Here is a 20,994-nt window from a genome sequence, read left to right on the forward strand (position 1 = left end):
CCTGACCATTGAAGAACAGCATGAAAGGGGGCTAACAAAGCATGCAGAGAAACAGATGGACTACAGTCAGTAATTGTAGAACTTCTATATGCTAAGTGGAGCTGATAACATGGACAGTGTGTCTATAAACAAGGAGGTGGTTTTAATGTTATGGCTGATCGGACCGTACAGTGGAAGGGAAATGAACTCTGGTCTGGTTTTCCCCTCCCCAGTCACTGCCAATTGTGTCTGTTAAGGGCACCAAGTCAGTTGCGCATCTGAGATTCAAATCTGAGACTCTGCGATGGGCTAGCGTATTAGACTGCCGTGCCATCTGAGTGCCCCATGAACTCATTTCTATTTTCAGAAACTTGTTGACACATGTACAAATAGGTTATTGCATTTTTAATCCTCTCTGGTAGCATTGTGTTACTGGAAGCAACAAAAGTGACTTTAGGGTTGTGATTCCAAACTTTTGAACAATAGTGTGTATAGACAATATCTTGTTAAACTCTGATAGGATTTGGCTTTGTTATGATGTACTATTTATTTAAGAATGGGGTATGTTTATAGTTGCACTTGTAATTACAATGGATGGAACCATGGAAAAGCACTGTGCTGAATGCACCAAGAGACAGTTAACTGTAGCATAATGATGCTTAAAAGCTTTCAGTGCCAAATGTGTCAAAGCACAAAATGTGTCTATGCCACATAATGTCAGTATTCTGTAATAATGTTTGAGTAAATAAATTTAAACTGATTTAAAATATGTTTGAGTATGATAAGGTATGGTTTATGAATCAGCACTATTATACAAACATGGGGCAAACAAAACTAAACATATGGTAAAAAGACTTGCTAAGTTTATGCACTTATAGGAAAAAAATAACTATGCAAAGGAACCTTGAATTAGACACATATGTTTACGTGTCTAATCCAAAAATTTTTTCTCCATTATTAGCCATTTTAGCAAACCGGTCCACTAAAAAAAGCAACTTTACAGATTCCCGGACCAACAAACCAAAAACCTCTGTTGAGCAAGCCGAGGGCGGAAGAGCCGCTCAGGTGGCGCAGCCATAAAAACACACGCTAGAACACCAGAGCTGGGATCTCGAATACATCGTATCGAGTCTCAGCTCTGCCTGTTGGCTGGGATGAGTGGCATGGACAAAGATTGGCCTGTTGTTCAGATAGGGGTGGGATATTAAAGTTGGATAGGGACTCTCTCATACGACCTCTGCTGGCTGATTGATGGCCCCTGCACAGAGTCGGGCTGATCCGCACTGCACTCGTCAAAGTGTATGTGACAAAATGCATACGGCTGCTGCCCACGTGTCGGAGGGGGCGTGGGTTAGCTTTGTTCTCCTCAATCAGAGTGGGGATCGGCATTGGTGGAGAGGAAGCATGATGCAAACAAGCAATTGGACATGCTAAAAGGGAGAAAAAGGGGAGAAAATGCATAAATATATATATACTGGTGCTGGTCATAAAATTAGAATATCATGAAAAAGTTGATTTATTTCAGTAATTCCATTCAAAAAGTGAAACTTGTATATTATATTCATTCATTACACACAGACTGATATATTTTAATGTTGATGATTATAACTCAGAAAATTAGAATATTACTTAAGACCAATACAAAAAAAGGATTTTTAGAAATGTTGGCCAACTGAAAAGTATGAAGATGAAAAGTATGAGCATGTACAGCACTCAATACTTAGTTGGGGCTCCTTTTGCCTGGATTACTGCAGCAATGCGGCGTGGCATGGAGTCCATCAGTCTGTGGCACTGCTCAGGGGTTATGAGAGCCCAGGTTGCTCTGATAGTGGCCTTCAGCTCTTCTGAATTGTTGGGTCTGGCGTATCGCATCTTCCTCTTCACAATACCCCATAGATTTTCTATGGGGTTAAGGTCAGGCGAGTTTGCTGGCCAATTAAGAACAGGGATACCATGGTCCTTAAACCAGGTACTGGTAGCTTTGGCACTGTGTGCAGGTGCCAAGTCCTGTTGGAAAATGAAATCTGCATTTCCATAAAGTTGGTCAGCAGCAGGAAGCATGAAGTGCTCTAAAACTTCCTGGTAGATGGCTGCATTGACCTTGGACCTCAGAAAACACAGTGGACCAACACCAGCAGATGACATGGCACTCCAAACCATCACTGACTGTGGAAACTTTACACTGGACCTCAAGCAACGTGGATTCTGTGCCTCTCCTCTCTTCCTCCAGACTCTGGGACCTTGATTTCCAAAGGTAATGCAAAATTAATTTCATCAGAGAACATAACTTTGGACCACTCAGCAGTCCTTTTTGTCTTTAGCCCAGGCGAGACGCTTCTGACGCTGTCTCTTGTTCAAGAGTGGCTTGACACAAGGAATGCGACAGCTGAAACCCATGTCTTGCATACGCCTGTGCGTGGTGGTTCTTGAAGCACTGACTCCAGCTGCAGTCCACTCTTTGTGAATCTCCCCCACATTTTTGAATGGGTTTTGTTTCACTATCCTCTCCAGGGTGCAGTTATCCCTATTGCTTGTACACTTTTTTCTACCAAATCTTTTCCTTCCCTTCGCCTCTCTATTAATGTGCTTGGACACAGAGCTCTGTGAACAGCCAGCCTCTTTAGCAATGACCTTTTGTGTCTTGCCCTCCTTGTGCAAGGTGTCAATGGTCGTCTTTTGGACAACTGTCAAGTCAGCAGTCTTCCCCATGATTGTGTAGCCTACAGAACTAGACTAAGAGACCATTTAAAGGCCTTTGCAGGTGTTTTGAGTTAATTAGCTGATTAGAGTGTGGCACCAGGTGTCTTCAATATTGTACCTTTTCTGAGATACTGAATTTGGGGTTTTCATTAGTTGTCAGTTGTAATCATCAACATTAAAAGAAATAAACATTTGAAATATATCAGTCTGTGTGTAATGAATGAATATAATATACAAGTTTCACTTTTTGAATGGAATTACTGAAATAAATCAACTTTTTCATGATATTCTAATTTTATGACCAGCACCAGTATACTTCAAAACTTCATTATTCTTCATTATTCTTCATTATTCAGTCCAGTCTGTGATAAAGTCCGCAGTGAGTTCTTGACATTTTTGGTGCAAGCACGCCAGGTTCCCGTCAAATCTAGCAGGAAATCTAGCAATGTGTGATAGGAACAGAGAAATACGTTTTGTACCTGAAATCAGACTCCACTGTGGTGCACTTAGTGTAAGGACTTCAGAGATGTTCACTGCAAAGCAGATGCGAGCTTCAAGGGAGATTAGGCCAAGAGAAGAGAAGAACAGAACTGTTAAGAAGCCAAGACAACGATCCTAATGACTAGAGGGGAAAAATCCATGTAAGACTAAATATGTAAAACAGCAGACATGCCACCCTAGGACAAATACAGGCTGGATGAGCCAGAAAACTGGTGGTCCAGTGACCTGTATGATTCAAATAGCTTTTGACTTAAGAGGTAACAAATTGACATAATGATTTCAGTCTCTCTTCACATCTGTCAAATAAATAGAACTCTTTTTGACTCCTACTCAATTCACTGTGTATAAAACATGTTTGAAAAACTAATAGTCCAATTATTGCACTTGCAGATGTGTGATGCCAAAGCATTAAATCAAGCTGCCAGTTAGTAGGTACACATACTGTATCTGCAATACATGCAGTAGCCCTTTTATCAAGTACAGTAAATTTAAAACTTTAAGGTTACACCTACACGACCAGGAATAACATTATGACCACTGATCTCTTTGTCCTCAATATTGATGTGTTAGAAGCAGGAAAAATGAGCAAGCGTAAGGATTTGACAAGGGCTAAATTGTGATGGCTAGACGACTGGGTCAGAGCATCTCCAAAACTGCAGCTCTTGTGGGGTGTTCCCGGTCTGCAGTGGTCAGTATCTATCAAAAGTGGTCCGAGGAAGGAACAGTGGTAAACCGGCGGCAGGGTCATGGGCGGCCAAGGCTCATTGATGCCCGTGGAGAGCGAAGGCTGGTCCATGTGGTCCGATCCAACAGACGAGCTTCTGTAGTTCAAATTGCTGAAGAAGTTAATGCTGGTTCTGATAGAAAGGCATCAGAATACACAATGCATAGCTGCAGACCAGTCAGTTAGGAAGGTGGTCATAATGTTATGCTTGTTCGGTGTATGTCATAATGTTCTTATTATTTTGGTGGTGTAAAATGTTTTAGAATGTCATTTACTTTTAAATTCACCTAATTCCCAATTAGTAATTATGATTGACTACAGCTGGTGACTACAAACCTCATTCCTGAAAAAGCCGAGTTCTTTTATAAAATGAAATGTAAGCACGAATATGTGATTTGTTCAGTCTCTTAAACCAGTGACTGACAAAAGAAAAAAAGAAATGATTTCCAAAGTTTTCATTGACCCACTTTATTATGTTGTAAGTATAAACAAATGTAGAATTTGATGTGTGCAACACAGTCAAAAAGAAGTTGGGACAGAGGCATGTTTATCACTGTTACATCACTTTTCCTACACTATACAGATAATATTATTATTATAATATACACTGATCAGCAATAACATTAAAACCACCTCCTTGTTTCTACACTCACTGTCCATTTTATTAGCTCCACTTACCATATAGAAGCACTTTGTAGTTCTACAATTACTGACTGTAGTCCATCTGTTTCTCTACATACCTTTTTTAGCCTGCTTTCACCCTGTTCTTCAACGGTCAGGAACCCCACAGGACCACCACAGAGCAGGTATTATTTAGGTGGTGGATATGTAGATTAGACACAGCAGTGCTGCTGGAGTTTTTAAAAACCTCGTCCACTCACTGTCCACTCTATTAGACACTCCTATCTAGTTGGTCCACTTTGTAGATGTAAAGTCAGAGACGATCGCTCATCTATTGCTGCTTTTTGAGTTGGTCATCTTCTAGACCTTCATCAGTGGTCACAGGACACTGCCCATGGGGTGCTGTTGGCTGGATGTTTTTGGTTGGTGGACTATTCTCAGTCCAGCAGTGACAGTGAGGTGTTTAAAAACTCCAGCAGCGCTGCTGTGTCTTCTCCACTCATACCAGCACAACACACACTAGCACACCACCACCATGTCAGTGTCACTGCAGTGCTGAGAATGATCCACCACCCAAATAATACCTTCTCTGTAGTGGTCCTGGGAGAGTTCTGACCATTGAAGAACAGCATGAAAGGGGGCTAACAAAGTATGCAGAGAAACCGATGGACTACAGTCAGAAATTGTAGAGCCACAAAGTGCTTCTATATGGTAAGTGGAGCTGATAAAATGGACAGTGTGTGTAGAAACAAGGAGGTGGTTTTAATGTTATGGCTAATCTGTGTATTTTAATGCAGTTATACTAGTTTTAGTGTGTTCCTAAAATAAAGGATACAATACACATCCATGGTTTATAAAAATTAAATTGTTTTTTATTTTTTAATTAGATGTATGAATGAAACATAAGTGAAATAAATAAAAAGAGCTCACTGCTGACTCATCTGAACTTGTTTAAGTTCCGATCCTAGAGCAATACCGGACTGCTGTGGGAATCAACCAGATCTGAGGACAAAGAAGAACAAAGCCTTTATTTCTCTGAAAGCTTATAGAAGTGAATGATATACATGAGCGATGCATTCTAGGTAGGAATCCCATTAAATGCTGATACATTGCTATGATAAATGACCCTAGTATGATTATCTACTTTACGACAGATGTTGCAATGGCCTGAGGTCGAGATCCAGAACACTACATGGCGCGGAGGGTTTAAATAAAGGAAGCATCATGTGGTGTTTTAATCTGCTTTTAAAAACTGAGCCACTCTACCGTACTTAATCCCAGCTCGGATAAATCCAGGATCACTTAAAAAGAACCTCTACTCCTTGTCGTCTAATCAAAACGTGGGAGTATACTGTATAAGGACAGATTTGACCCTAAAGATTTATAGTATTTTACTTCACACATTCTTCAAACATTCCATCTCCATTAAAGATAAGTCAGATTTAAGCTTCACATTGAACTATATAGTTTGTAATATCTTTTTTTTTTTGCCAAGTTAGGACCGGGGGGCATCTGGAACCTATTGGGGAGTATCTGGCTGTGCCTCTCCCCTGCTCTGCCTTGCCCTTCTCTCGCAGCTTCCCACTGTCGTTCCTAAATCCTGTCTGAGAGCTGCACTGGCTGGGCACACCATGACCTGAAGGCTTAAGCCTCCTTTCCTTGTAAAAGTATGACTCTGCTTCTCGAAGGAGCACTCAGAAACACGCTTTAAATACTTTAGAGGGGATTTAATATCAAGTCCATTACTGCCTTTTTGGAGCCCAGTAAATAGTCAATTAGTGGATCATTTTTATTCAACCCACATGCGGACGGATATGCTGGGGCGACCAGATGGCTTTACATATTCAGCACCCCACTAGTGCTGTTTGGGTGTAATAAAGAGGTGAATCGGGGACACTATGCAGAGCACGGTATTCTTCTTTGTTTCTGCTCACTTACCCATAGAATAAATGTTGTTATGCCTGACAATAAACTCATGTTATCCATCCAAGCAATGTAAAAAAAACAATCAAAAACCATACCCGATACATTTTTAAGCTAATGCTGTTTGATTAGTTTAAAGGTAAGGGCAAAACCAAAGAGTGGGCTGAGAGGGGAGGGCTATGGTGGTAATTCCTACTGGTAGAAGTTCAACATCAGTGTTGGGACACTTAACTATGCCGGTTCCCCTTGATCAAAAGTTACATCTGGTTGACTCCAATAAAACATAAACCCACTGCAGAAAATTGGGGTCTAATGGTCCTAAGTGGCTTTGGATAAAAGCAGCAATAAAAATTAACAGTTGCATTGTGAGAGCAGAGTTCGCTAACAAAACAGTGAATGGATTAAGCTTTTGCCTTCGGTTTATTTAAACGCCTTGGAAGTGTCACAATGGCAAAGAAACACAGTCCAACAAACAAGTCTGAGCTTAAGGAAGAAAACTCTGGTTTAGCTCTGTTTCTATAAATGGCTCTTAAATCTGAACAACAGACTCTCATGCAAATCAATAAAACATGTAGATGTTTGTAGAAAACATGACACCATCACGAAGAGTGATTTGTGGCTCCGGTAAAGGCAGATGCAAGGTCTTAAAATGACCTCAGTGTTGCATCATATGGCTGGTATTTGTAAAAGCAAGTCAAAGGTTCAGCATGAGTATGTGCATGTGTTAGTGTTTGTTCTTGAGAAAGGGGTAGGAGTCCAAATGTTCACGTGAGAGACTATATGTAGTCTTTTTCAAGATTCGGATTCCCAATTGCTTACTGTCTACCTTATTTGAACACCCAATTAGTTGGCAGAGCTTTGGGTCATTTCTGTAAACCTAGAGAAAGACATCTTACGCTATTAAAGTAAAAATGCAAAAGAATATACACTGATCAGCCATAGTATTAAAACCACGTCAATGTTTCTACACTCACTGTCCATTTTATCAGCTCCACTTACCATATAGAAGCACTTTGTAGTTTTACAATTACTGACTGTAGTCTATATCTTTCTCTCCATACTTTTTTAGCCCCCTTTTATGCTGTTCTTCAATGGTCAGGACCCCCACAGGACCACTACAGAGTAGGTATTATTTAGGTGGTGGATCATTCTCAGCACTGCAGTAACACTGACATGGTGGTGGTGTGTTAGTGTGTGTTGTGCTGGTATGAGTGGATAAGACACAGCAATGCTGATGGAGTTTTTAAACACCTCACTGTCACTGCTGGACTGAGAATAGTCCACCAACCAAAAACATCCAGCCAACAGCATCATTTGACCACTGATGAAGGTCTAGAAGATGACCAACACAAAAAGCAGCAATAGATGAGCGATCGTCTCTGACTCTACATCTACAAGGTGGAACAACTAGGTAGGAGTGTCTAATAGAGTGGACAGTGAGTGGACACGGTATTTAAAAACTCCAGCAGCGCTTCTGTGTCTTATCCACTCATACCAGCACAACACACACTAACACACCACCACCATGTCAGTGTCACTGCAGGGCTGAGAATCATCCACCATCTAAATAATACCTGCTCTTAGGTGGTCCTGTGGGGGTCCTGACCATTGAAGAACAGAGTAAAAGCAGGCCAAAAAGGTATGTAGAGAAACAGATGGACTACAGCCAGTAATTGTAGAACTACAAAGTGCTTCTATATGGTAAGTGGAGCTGATAAAATGGACAGTGAGTGTAGAAACAAGAAGGTGGTTTTAATGTTATGGCTGATCAGTGTATCTCCTACATAGTGTGTAACTGGACCAAAGTTCACTTGTTAGACATACTATTTAGTACAGTAGTTTGCAATTTAAGACACAATCACCTTGAATGCTGTATACAATTTAACTTTGCACTCCGGTATACTGTCATACACTGATCAGCCATAACATTAAAACCACCTCCTTGTTTCTACACTCACTGTCCATTTTATCAGCTCCACTTACCATATAGAAGCACTTTATAATTCTACAATTACTGACTGTAGTCCACTGCAGTGACACTGACATGGTGGTGGTATGTTAGTGTGTGTTGTGCTGGTATGAGTGGATAAGACACAGCAGTGCTGGTGGAGTTTTTAAACACCTCACTGTCACTGCTGGACTGAGAATAGTTCACCAACCAAAAACATCCAGCCAACAGCGCCCCATGGGCAGCGTCCTGTGACCACTGATGAAGGTCTAGAAGATGACCAACTCAAACAGCAGCAATAGATGAGCGATCGTCTCTGACTTTACATATACAAGAAGGACCAACTAGGTAGGAGTGTCTAATAGAGTGGACTGTTAGTGGACATGGTATTTAAAAACTCCAGCAGCGCACACTAACACACCACCACCATGTCAGTGTCACTGCAGTGCTGAGAATGATCCACCACCTAAATAATACCTGCCTATACCTGATCTGTGGTGTCCTGACCATTGAAGAACACAGCAGGCTAAAAAAAGTATGTAGAGAAATAGATGGACTACAGTCAGTAATTGTAGAATTACAAAGTGCTTCTATATGGTCAGTGGAGCAGATAAAATGGACAGTGAGTGTAGAAACAAGGAGGTGGTTTTAATGTTATGTCTGATCAGTGTATACCAAAAATGAACAAGCTGCTTGTCACACAATCTACAATGATGTGAAAAAGTAAGTGGCCTCATTCTAATCACCTTTATTACTGCATATTTGTAACTCAGATCATTAAACAAAATAAATAACACAAAGAGAACACCATGACTACATAATTTAAAACAGACTAGATACATTGGATTCATGGAAAGGTAACAAGAAAAACACAGCTAACTAAAAGACAAACTAAAAGAAAAATCAATCACTTGTCTGATATTTTGCAAGAAAGCATCTGGATGATACTCATAACTTTTGAGATAATGCTATATACAGAATAATCAAAACGGAAACTTTTAGGCTGACACGATTTGACAAAGAAGAAGAAAAGAAGCTAAAGCATACTCAAGTTGTGCAACTGGACAACAATCTAGACAAAAACACAAATGCTAGACCACTTAAATAGCTGAAAAAACAGAAGTTTTGGATTGGCCTAGTTCGAACTTGAATCCAATAGACTGTGGATACACCTGAAAAGAAAAAATGACTGAAAGCATTTATTCATTCATGGTCTGTTTTACCAATGCTTCTTCCTCAGGTTCACGGTAGGTATATGTCGCTGAGTAAAAAGTCAAACACACACACACACACACACACACACACACTCAAACCTAGGGCAATTTTAGTAGCTCCAATTAACCTGACTGCATGTCTTTGGACTGTGGGTGGAAACTGGAGCTCCTGGAGGAAACCAACACAGATACAGGCTAAACATGCAAACTCCACAAAGAAAAGACCCGAACTGTTCCAACTGGAAATCAAACCCAGGACCTTCTTGCTGTGAGGCGACAGTGCTACCCACCGAGCAATCATGCCACCCAATAAATTACTTTATTAGCTGGGATTCCGAATACATCGTACTGAATCTCAGCTCTGCCATCCGACTGGACTGAGCGGCTACATGAACAATGATTGGCTGGGTAAGCCAGACCAGGGTTCCTCATACCTGGTGCAATTATGACCTCTACTGACTGATGGCACCTGCGCAGAGTTAGGGTATAATGCTGATCAGGGTGTGGCTATCTGTGCACAAGGCTGGTCTGCATATGAACTCGCCTCGTGCAGGTGAAAAGAGGCAGTCGGTACCAATCACGTGTCGGAGGGGGCGTGTGTCAGTTGCAAAGCTCCTCAGTCAACAGTGGAGGGTTGTATCAGTGGGGTGAAGCGTAACGCAACCAGGGTAATTGGATACGACTAGATTAGGGGAGAAAATTAGGGTCAGGACAGGTATTTACTAGTTACACACGATTCATCAGTTCACAAGTATAATGTCAAACAGTCATGGACACTTTTGTATCTCGAGTTCCCGTCACTTGCATGTCTTTGGACTGGAGGAAACCGGAGCTCCCAGAGGAAGCCCACGCAGACACGGTGAGGACATGCAAACTCCACACAGAAAGGACCCGGACATTTAGTGAGAGAAATATGTAAAATAAAGAAAGGGGGTGTTGGTTTGGGGTTGATTTGTTTTCCCAGCACTGTATACCAATCAACAGTACAGTAGACCCTTGAGTTACGAACAGTTTACCATACGAACATTTCGGGTTACGAACAATCTTTTTCAACTTAACGTACGAACAAATTTCGGATTCCGAACAGAAATTTAAGAAACACGTGACGTCACTACCAAGTTCACTCCAACCGTCTCTCTCTCTCTCTCTATATATATATACAGGGGTTGGACAAAATAACTGAAACACCTGGTTTTAGACCACAATAATTTATTAGTATGGTGTAGGGCCTCCTTTTGCGGCCAATACAGCGTCAATTCGTCTTGGAAATGACATATACAAGTCCTGCACAGTGGTCAGAGGGATTTTAAGCCATTCTTCTTGCAGGATAGTGGCCAGGTCACTATGTGATGCTGGTGGAGGAAAACGTTTCCTGACTCGCTTCTCCAAAACACCCCAAAGTGGCTCAATAATATTTAGATCTGGTGACTGTGCAGGCCATGGGAGATGTTCAACTTCACTTTCATGTTCATCAAACCAATCTTTCACCAGTCTTGCTGTGTGTATTGGTGCATTGTCATCCTGATACACGGCACCGCCTTCAGGATACAATGTTTGAACCATTGGATGCACATGGTCCTCCAGAATGGTTCGGTAGTCCTTGGCAGTGACGCGCCCATCTAGCACAAGTATTGGGCCAAGGGAATGCCATGATATGGCAGCCCAAACCATCACTGATCCACCCCCATGCTTCACTCTGGGCATGCAACAGTCTGGGTGGTACGCTTCTTTGGGGCTTCTCCACACCGTAACTCTCCCGGATGTGGGGAAAACAGTAAAGGTGGACTCATCAGAGAACAATACATGTTTCACATTGTCCACAGCCCAAGATTTGCGCTCCTTGCACCATTGAAACCGACGTTTGGCATTGGCACGAGTGACCAAAGGTTTGGCTATAGCAGCCCGGCCGTGTATATTGACCCTGTGGAGCTCCCGACAGACAGTTCTGGTGGAAACAGGAGAGTTGAGGTGCACATTTAATTCTGCCGTGATTTGGGCAGCCGTGGTTTTATGTTTTTTGGATACAATCCGGGTTAGCACCCAAACATCCCTTTCAGACAGCTTCCTCTTGCGTCCACAGTTAATCCTGTTGGATGTGGTTTGTCCTTCTTGGTGGTATGCTGACATTACCCTGGATACCGTGGCTCTTGATACATCACAAAGACTTGCTGTCTTGGTCACAGATGCGCCAGCAAGACGTGCACCAACAATTTGTCCTCTTTTGAACTCTGGTATGTCACCCATAATGTTGTGTGCATTGCAATATTTTGAGCAAAACTGTGCTCTTACCCTGCTAATTGAACCTTCACACTCTGCTCTTACTGGTGCAATGTGCAATTAATGAAGATTGGCCACCAGACTGGTCCAATTTAGCCATGAAACCTCCCACACTAAAATGACAGGTGTTTCAGTTATTTTGTCCAACCCCTGTATATATACAGTGAGCAAACATTCGGACGGTGTTTTTCCGGTGTTTTCTTTATATTTTGCAAAATTCAATATTAAAATGTCCACAAAGAATGTGCAGAGGAAGCTCAGTGGTGAGAAAATGAAAAAAATCACTATTTGTTGTGTTGTATAATTACTCCTGCCAGTAGCTGTAACTGTGTAATTACACCTACAAAATACAACACTACTGAAATAAAGAAGGAGATAATAGAGAAATATGAGAGTTATTGTTGTTTCTGGTAGATACATTTTATATAAAAAGAAGGAAATTTATTCTGGTGTATAGTACAGCACATAGTACAGGTCTATTCTATAATTTAAGATTTAAGGGACAATATACTTGTATTTATAACAAAAAAGACCATTTAAGACATTAGAAAGGTTAGGTAAGGGGGGGTTTGGGAGGTCTGGCACAGATTTATTATGTTTACATTATTTCTTATGGGAAAAATAGGTTTAACTAACGAACATTTTGACCTAAGAACAGCCCTTTGGAACCAATTAAATTCAAGGGTCTACTGTACAACATTTTTGGAGAAGTCTGTTGAGATTCCAGTAGCTCTAACTACCACAGAGAGTGTTTGTTAGCTACCTGTGACCATTGTTATGATTGAATCTTGCTAGCCTGTTCTTTTATCGTGTTTGTATTAACTGAATACAGCGATTACGCTAACAATAGTGGATTCCTCAGGCTGTTCCTCAAATATTTTAGTTCTCACACACCCCAGCACTCCTGGAAACCAATTTGTTTAAGCCTGAGGCTCAGTTTATGCTTAGCTCACATAAACCACGAACATATCAAGATTATATTCACAATTACACTTTTCTGACCAAAATAAGTACACCATTATCTTCTGGATGAAGAGTTTGTAATTTGGGAATGGTGTAGTACAGGATTAACACTCTTGGTCCACATGGGAACCAAAGTTCTTTTTTAACCCAAAGTTTGTCTGGCTCGCCTTTGCCTGATTTCACTATTTCTAGCCCCCTCTACTGGATTTATTTTGTCATTATTAAAAATCCAGTAACAGTCAGGTTCCCTATTTATCAGGGTTTCTGAACCACAAAAGGTAAAAAGTATTTCTTTAATTGTTCTGTATTGGTACCTGGAGCTACACCCAGGAAAACCCAGTTGTCCCAAAATTAATTTTAAAATTAAAGTTAACAATTTTAGTACCAAAAAAAATCCAAATGAAGTCGGACCAAAGTAAAATAATTATTATAATTATTATTAAATTTTTAATTTTTAATTATTTGTCAGATTATTTATTCAGAATTATTTATTTATTAATTAGTCTTAATTGTTTTGATGTGATATTTCCCAAGCAATAACCTATAGAACCTCATGGGCCTTTATTAATAAGTAATAATATACACTGATGAGCCAAAAACATTAGAATCACAAGGCAGCATACACCGACAAGGCATAACATTATGATCACTGACAGGTGAAGTGAATAACACTGATTATCTCTTCATCACGGCATCTGTTAGTGGGTGGGATATATTAGGCAGCAAGTGAACATTTTATCCTCAAAGCTGATGTGTTAGAAGCAGAAAAAATGTACAAGCATATGGATCTGAGTTTGACAAGGGCCAAATTGTGATGGCTAGATGGGTCAGAGCATCTCCAAAACTGCAGATCTTGTGGGGTGTTCCCGGCCTGCAGTGGTCAGTATCTATCAAAAGTGGTCCAAGGAAGGAACAGTGGTAAACCGGCTACAGGGTCATGGGCGGACAAGGCTCATTGATGCACGTGGGGAACGAAGGCTGGCCCGTGTGGTCCGATCCAACAGACGAGCTACTGTAGCTCAAATTGCTAAAGAAGTTAATGCTGGCTCTGATAGAAAGGTGTCAGAATACACAGTGCATCACAGTTTGTTGTGTATGGGGCTGCATAGCCGTAGACCAGTCAGTTAGGAAGGTGGTAATAATGTTATGCCTGATCGGTGTATGTTGCTCTAAAATCTTAATGTACTGTCTTGCATTAATGTTGCCATCGGACGGCACGGTGGCTCAGTGGGTAGCACTGTCGCCACACAGCAAGAGGGGCCTGGGTTCGATCCCCAGGTGGAGTGGTCCAGGTCTTTTCAATGTGGAGTTTGCATGTTCTCCCTGTGTCTGTGTGGGTTTCCTCCAGGAGTTCTGGTTTCCTCCCACAGTCCAAAGACATGCAAGTGAGGTAAATTGGAGATACAAAATTGTCCATGACTGTGTCTGACATTAACATTTGTGAACAACCGTTTCTGTCATGAGTGTAACCAAAGTGTGTAAAACATGATGTTAAAATCCTAATAAATAAATAATGTTGCCATCACAGAAGTGTAAATTAGCATTACTTTTATTAAGGGCACTAACACAACCCCTATACCATGGGTTGTTGCTGATAACAGTCTGAATGGTTATTCTATCTTTGCCTGGGGCACATGGCATCCATTTCTTTAAAAAAAGAATATATCAAAATATGAAATACTGATTCATCTGATTTCACTACACATTTCCACTGTGTGATGGTCCACCCCAGATGCCTTTGAGCCCAGAGAACTTGACACCACTTCTAGACATGGTTAACATAAGGCTTCTTTTTTAAAGTATTGTGACGGGTAGCACTGTCGTCTCACAGCAGGAAGGTCCTGGGTTCGATCCCCAGGCGGGGGCGGTCCGGGTCCTTTCTGTGCAGAGTTTGCATGTTCTCCCACAGTCCAAAAACATGCAGTCAGGTTAATTAAAGACACTGAATTGCCCTTTAGGTGAATGTGTGTGTGTGTCTGATCTGCGATGGACTGGCGCCCCGTCCAGGGTGTTACTGTGTGCCTTGTGCCCATTGAAAAGGTGGGATAGGCTCCAGCAACCCCCTGGACCATAACTGGATAAGCGGTTAAGAAAGTGAGTGAGGGAGTGTTGTGACGTTTGTGAATGTAACTCCTTACTGTAGTGCTTGACAAAGGTTTGCCAAAATCACCCCCAGTCAAGAAAGTGTTTTGCTGGGATGGGGTGGGTATTGAAATGTACCCAGGATTAGCCCAGCAAAAGCAATCCCGAAACCTCAGGATAATATATTTGTCCCCAAACCCATAATCTAACCTGTTTCCGGAAACTTCACCAGCACTTGGTGACGTTGCTTTGTTTGACAAGCAATCCATTAATTCAAGAGTTTATTTAAACAAATACAGTCTATAGATTAGGTTATCTGACTGTACACACAATACTGGGTAGAAGTTAAAGTAATTAGTCAGCTTGGGAGAAAGCAGGATGACAAAAGACAACATGTTTGTTGTCACCATCAATGATCTAAAATGCTAAGTAGCTACATCCACTGACCAAATAAAAAAGTGCAAACACTGGTAATAGAATGTGTCATCTACTGTATTATACTATTATACAATTTTATCCAAGTCAGTTTGCCTAGTTTATGCCATTCTACAGCTTCACTGGCCAAGTTTAAATGCTATTGTAATGTGTGGTAGGCCTTGCAACCTTACAGGTCTACTAAATGCTGAGCCTCAAACAGCTTAAAAATGGTCAGTGCTCCCTGTAACACTCAATACCACGATCCAAACTGCCTCTGACATAAAATTTGAGGCTTGGCTTCTACAGCTAAAGATGATGATATAAGATATGAGATGATATACTTTATTTGTCATATATACATATACAGGTGTACAGTACAATGAAATTCTTTCTTCACGTATCCCAGCTCGTTTGGAAGTTGGGGTCAGAGCGCAGGGTCAGCCATCGTACGGCGCCCCTGAAGCAGACAGGGTTAAGAGCCTTGCTCAAGGACCGAACAGGCTGCATAGCATGGCCCAAAGCTCTACCCACTAGGCTACCACTGTCCCTTAAATGGCCACATCCTAGCTAATAATATTATGCACAATGAAAAGCGCTGCCAGATGTGGTAAAAAAAAGCAAAGCACTACACTTTGGACTAAAGAGCAAAGAAAACACTTTACTCTCTGGAAGTCTGATAGACACCCCTGGGTTTGGAACCAGCCAGAATAATTATAGTACTTACTGTAAAACCTGATTGTTTCACACTGCGCCTACCACATCCCAGCCAAACACATTCAATACGCTATGTACTTGTAACTGAATAGGAGCAAATGCCAGCAGTCTTCAAAAATAATGAATGCCAATGGTTTGAACATCTGGTGTCCACAAACCATTAAGTGTGGCAAACAGGAAAACACTTCCCATTGACCTAGTGACAACCTCTAGTACCATGCTGGTGCCCCAGAGCAGTGAAGATGGCAAAGTTAAGCAATCCAGCCCTTTGTTGCACTTTGATAAGCTTTTGCAGGTAATCTGTAGATCATCCTTACCAGCTTACGTAAAGCCATCATGAACTGACAAATCCTCTTTGCTAAGGCTGGTGGTTTTCTCCTCACACTAGAGAGTGATCAGCAATAAATGGCTTAAAAAGGGTGAGGATTTTGCTTTATCACACATACACTATATGCCCAAAAATATGCCCATACCCCTTTTTATGATAGAGTTTGATAGAGGTCTTTTACGCATACCATTGATAGCAGGTGTATTCAATCGATTATTATAATTAAATAATATAGGTATTCACTTTCCAGTTCCACAAATCAAGGTCTAATAAGACATTGGTGTGGAGGAACCTCAACCCTACTGAACACCTGTAGGATGAAATTGAACATCGATTGTCCAACATCAGTGCATGATCTAACAAATGCTTATTTAACTAAATAGCCAGAAATAACCAAAGACAAAATTCAAATCTGGAGGCTGTTATACCCACAAAAGAGGGGCCATGGATTTGGTATGGGATTCCCAACAAGCTCAAGGTCAGTGGTCCACATACACTGATCAGCCATAACATTAAAATCACCTCCTTGTTTCTACACACACTGTCCATTTTATCAGCTCCACTTACCATATAGAAGCACTTTGTAGTTCTACAATTACTGACTGTAGTCCACCTGTTTCTATGCATGCTTTGTTAGCCCCCTTTTATGCTGTTCTTCAATGGTCAGGACTCTCCCAGGACCACCACAGAGCAGGTATTATTTTGGTGGTGGATCATTCTCTGCACTGCTGTGATAATGACATGGTGGTGGTATGAGTAGATCAGACACAGCAGCGCTGCTGGAGTTTTTAAATACAGTGTCCACTCACTGTCCACTCTATTAGACACTCCTACCTAGTTGGTCCACCTTGTAGATGTAAAGTCAGTGACGATCGCTCATCTATTGCTGCCGTTTGAGTCGGTCATCTTCTAGACCTTCATCAGTGGTCACAGGACGCTGCCCACATGGTGCTGTTGGCTGAATATTTTTGGTTGGTGGACTATTCTCAGTCCAGCAGTGACAGTGAGGTGTTTAAAAACTTCATCAGCGCTGCTGTGTCTGATCCACTCATACCAGCACAACACACACTAACACACCACCACCATGTCATTGCCACAGCAGTGCTGAGAATGATCCACCACCCAAATAATACCTGCTCTGTAGTGGTCCTGGGAGATTCCTGACCATTGAAGAACACCATGAAAGCAGGCTAACAAAGCATGCAGAGAAACAGATGGACTACAGTCAGAAATTGTAGAGCTACAATAAAATGGACAGTGAGTGTAGAAATCAGAGGTTTCCGTGTAAGATCCACAAGATAAATGAGGTATCACATAATGTAGATGTGTGAATCCTTTGGTGGTGGCATGCAATAGAGAGGTAAATAGTAGTTTGCTGACAAAAGGATGTGGTGCTAAGAACACAGATCTCTACAGTTTGACAAGATAAGGCAAAGGTCAAGCGATATTTTATCTCTGTCTCACTTGGACACCACAGAAAGTCTGAAGGAATGGCAATAATGTAGATGAGCTGTGAGATAAGGAGCTGATTCAACCTCCTGTTACAGGCCTACATGTTTTCATCCTTGCGTCTCCTTCCAGCCTTACACGTGTAGAAGCATTGCTCAAACAGAGCAATAGCACAGTAAGCAATTCGGGTCAGATCAATCATTAAGGGTAAACAATCCTCTTTTGTAACATCTGAGTGTTTGTTCATGAGTCAATGAGTCCATCATTTTGTTTGGTGCTGACAGCATTGCCTTAAACGAAGCAAATTAAGCAGAGAGATAGTCATCACCGAGGGCAGGAAGGGCGTTCTCAGACAGCACGGCTTATGAGGTTCCCTCACCAACCCAAAAGCTCTTGAGGTGGTGATATAAGAGACAGCAACACCTTTCATAGCTCGGAGCCCACCCTAGCTGTTCCTGTGAGAATTCACCACTCCTAATCGCCATAATTACCACTAATGATCAGGAAACCATCACTGACCTCTCAAGGCTTTAGAAAAAAAACATCCGCATACCAGAAAGATTAGAAAAGACATTGTAGAACATGGCTGATCAATCAAACATATATAGTACAGAATTAAAATTAAAGTAATTTCTTGAAAATTGATCTGTACTTTATGATCTATATAATCCGATTTGCATGCAGGGTGCAAGTAGGTACGTGAGAGATGAATGCAAGTGTGTACACATAGTTATGTCCCTAATCTTAGATCATAGATAATAAAATCACCAAAGCAGACAAGCTATCACTCAACCCTTCAGCATAAACACGCATAAACAATAGCAGCAAATCTTTAAACGACACAAACAAGCTCTTTATATAATTACAGAATCAGGAAATTAAGTGGAAATTGTGACTCGATGTCTGTTTTGGAGTTCGAAAGAGTGCAAAGTGTGCTAGAGTCAGGATAAGAGGAACGGAAGGAGGAAGTAAGGGAATTCATGACTGAAACAGTAGGTGCCAGGCTCCAGACCACTTTATGATGGCACAGATAGGCGTCTGCTTTACTGAGATGACAAAGGAGATAAAGACACACGAAACAAAATCATGTGTGAAGACACACCCTGGAATCTGCAGCGTTTTTCCTTTTCTTTCACCAATATATAAGGGTGTAAATTAAACAAAACACACAATGTGTAGGTTTAAATAAATGTGTCGCCCCTCTGAGCAGTTGGTTAGCATCCAGTTACAGTGAGCCAGATCACACTTTGAGCTACACTTACAGTACGTCACTATGCATTTGCATTTGGCAAGTTGACAGAGCAGACAACCCTTAACAGGGTCCAATAATCTACGGTTTCATGTTTTCAATGCTATAATCAGCAAGGTTCATAGTTTTAATGTTGCGGCTCATGTGTTAAAGCACAAGAAACACAAAAGAGCAGAAGTGAGGTTCCTAAAGTAAAAATGCTAGTCTGGAGGGCCATAAAACTTATCATGAGCTTCTTGATTTCTTAATTATATATACACCGATCAGGCATAACATTAAAAACCACCTCCTTGTTTCTCTACACTCACTGTCCATATGCTACCATATACTGTAGGAGCACTTTGTAGTTCTACAATTACTGACTGCAGTCCATATGTTTCTCTACATACCTTTTTAGCCTGCTTTCACCCTGTTCTTCAGTGGTCAGGACCCCCTGGTTTTATTTAGGTGTTATTTAGGTATTATTTAACGTCTCAACGCTCTGACAGGGCACAAGAGCTGATGTCTGGGGTCAGACTGATCTACAGGTCCTTCTAAAAAAATTAGCATATTGTGATAAAGTTCATTGTTTTCCATAATGTAATGATAAAAATTAAACTTTCATATATTTTAGATTCATTGCACACCAACTGAAATATTTCAGGTCTTTTATTGTTTTAATACTGATGATTTTGGCATACAGCTCATGAAAACCCAAAAATCTCAAAAAATTAGCATATTTCATCCGACCAATAAAAGAAAAGTGTTTTTAATACAAAAAAAGTCAACCTTCAAATAATTATGTTCAGTTATGCACTCAATACTTGGTCGGGAATCCTTTTGCAGAAATGACTGCTTCAATGCGGCGTGGCATGGAGGCAATCAGCCTGTGGCACTGCTGAGGTGTTATGGAGGCCCAGGATGCTTCGATAGCGGCCTTAAGCTCATCCAGAGTGTTGGGTCTTGTGTCTCTCAACTTTCTCTTCACAATATCCCACAGATTCTCTATGGGGTTCAGGTCAGGAGAGTTGGCAGGCCAATTGAGCACAGTAATACCATGGTCAGTAAACCATTCACCAGTGGTTTTGGCACTGTGAGCAGGTGCCAGGTCGTGCTGAAAAATGAAATCTTCATCTCCATAAAGCTTTTCAGCAGATGGAAGCATGAAGTGCTCCAAAATCTCCTGATAGCTAGCTGCATTGACCCTGCCCTTGATAAAACACAGTGGACCAACACCAGCAGCTGACATGGCACCCCAGACCATCACTGACTGTGGGTACTTGACACTGGACTTCAGGCATTTTGGCATTTCCTTCTCCCCAGTCTTCCTCCAGACTCTGGCACCTTGATTTCCGAAAACAGTACTTTGGACCACTGAGCAACAGTCCAGTGCTGCTTCTCTGTAGCCCAGGTCAGGCGCTTCTGCCGCTGTTTCTGGTTCAAAAGTGGCTTGACCTGGGGAATGCGGCACCTGTAGCCCATTTCCTGCACACGCCTGTGCACGGTGGCTCTGGATGTTTCTACTCCAGACTCAGTCCACTGCTTCCGCAGGTCCCCCAAGGTCTGGAATCGGCCCTTCTCCACAATCTTCCTCAGGGTCCGGTCACCTCTTCTCGTTGTGCAGCGTTTTCTGCCACACTTTTTCCTTCCCACAGACTTCCCACTGAGGTGCCTTGATACAGCACTCTGGGAACAGCCTATTCGTTCAGAAATTTCTTTCTGTGTCTTACCCTCTTGCTTGAGTGGTGTCAATGATGGCCTTCTGGACAGCAGTCAGGTCGGCAGTCTTACCCATGATTGCAGTTTTGAGTAATGAACCAGGCTGGGAGTTTTTAAAAGCCTCAGGAATCTTTTGCAGGTGTTTAGAGTTAATTCGTTGATTCAGATGATTAGGTTAATAGCTCGTTTAGAGAACCTTTTCATGAT

Source organism: Trichomycterus rosablanca, chromosome 20 (assembly GCF_030014385.1).
Source record: "Trichomycterus rosablanca isolate fTriRos1 chromosome 20, fTriRos1.hap1, whole genome shotgun sequence".
NCBI classification, from domain to species: Eukaryota; Metazoa; Chordata; class Actinopteri; order Siluriformes; family Trichomycteridae; genus Trichomycterus; species Trichomycterus rosablanca.